A 1,889-nucleotide genomic window follows, 5' to 3' on the forward strand; every position below is an offset into this window, starting at 1 on the left:
TACAACACACGTTTTGTGAAATGTGCTTTATAAATAAATTTGCTTTGATTTGGAAAACGTGACTCTGTGTGTCCATCAGGATTTTATCATTGTGCTCAACCTCTTCTTTTGTGCTGACACTTTAGAATGAGGAAGAGCTGTGAATCTATTGGGATTAAACCACAAAGCTTTTGCTAGTTAAGAATATATTTCAGTCAGTGACAAAAAGAATTTATCATTTATATCAAATGGTTATTCAGTTAGATTTGAAAAAATTCGAAAGGTCCTGAATGTGTGCATCAGCCAAAACAACACAAATAACATATTATGAGCAGATGGAAACTCAAATATACGTAATTTATCGACAATAACGCATTTGCATTCTGCATTTTGCATACAAATAATGATTCATCACGCTGTAACAGTGTATTTATCATTATAGAGACGCATTCAGATGCTGTAAGAGTTTCTGACAGTTTATAGAAATATCATACACATCAGTAACCACGCAGAAGCCTAATAATTAATACCAAGCCCTTATTGTAAATCATCTCTCTCACGCACACACATGCACATGCATCACTGAAAGCAATGGAAACAGAATGGTGATGGGAACCGACGTGATATTAGAGCTGCAGGACGTTGAAATGTCTCATTTGCTCTTGGACTTGACACGAGTTGACCCGAAAACAAAACTTATCTGCTGGAAGCTGAACCTTTGGAAAACTGATCGCTTGGACAACTTCTGTTGGAAAAGGATTTGCTGGACAGCTGAACCAGAAAAAGACATCATTGTTAGAGTTACTGCTGCTGTGAAAATGGCTTTTAATGGACCCCCCATGGAGGAGCACCTACCGGACCAGTACTGGTTCAGCTACCAGATTTTCATTACCAGTAAGACATCTTATAACACCACATATATTGTACTAATTCATCTATCAGATCATTAAAACATGTTTCTGTAGGAATTAACGTAAAGATTTCCTGTCTCGAACGCTTCCATCGTGACGCACTTTCCAGTCTTTTCGCTGTCTGTTTCTTCGCCGATTGCCATCAAAGTGTAAGTAATATTAATTCATACATATCAAAGAATCTACGTGTCAAATTTCATGAATGTACATGCACGTTTACATGAAAGCAGAAAGAACACTCGCGCGCAACGGTCTGTGAGAATCACTTTCTTTGACTTCTCCAGTGCATTCAACACCATCCAACCAGTGCTGCTGAGTGAGAAGCTGCGGGTGGTGGGGGTTAACAAGTCCACCGTCTCCTGGATCACTGACTACCTCACAGGCAGACCACAGTTTGGTCAGTGATACTGGAGCCCCACATGGAACTGTTTTGTCTCCCTTCCTGCTCACCTTGTACACCACTGACTTCCAGTACAACTCAGGGTCATGCCATCTGCAGAAGTTCTCTGATGACTCTGCAGTAGTCGGGTGTATAAGGGACGGACGGGAGGAGGAGTACAGGGCAGTAGTGGATGACTTTGTTGAGTGGGCCGGTAGAAATCACCTGCTCCTGAACGTGGCCAAGACCAGAGAGATGGTGGTCGACTTCAGGAGGAAGAAGACGGCTCCACTACCGGCGAGAGTTCTGGGAGAGGACGTGGACATGGTGGAGGAGTACAAGTTCCTCGGTGTTTCCATCGACAACAGACTGAACTGGAAGGCCAACATCAACGCTGTGTACAAGAAGGGGATGAGTCGACTCTTTTTCTTGAGGAAACTTCGACCCTTCAACGTGTGCAGCAAGATGTTGGAGATGTTCTACCAGTCTGTTGTGGCCAGTGCACTTTACTTCTCCGATCCCAGTGTGGTTTGGTCAGAATTGAGCTGGCTCTGTCCAGAAGCGCCTCAAGTTCCATGATGAAACTGTAGTTCTCTAGCTGTTGTTCTAGGTTCGTCTTG

Source organism: Cebidichthys violaceus, unplaced genomic scaffold, assembly GCF_023349555.1.
Source record: "Cebidichthys violaceus isolate CVI_PGR_0920_01 unplaced genomic scaffold, fCebVio1.0.p SCAF_2, whole genome shotgun sequence".
Classification (NCBI taxonomy): Eukaryota; Metazoa; Chordata; class Actinopteri; order Perciformes; family Stichaeidae; genus Cebidichthys; species Cebidichthys violaceus.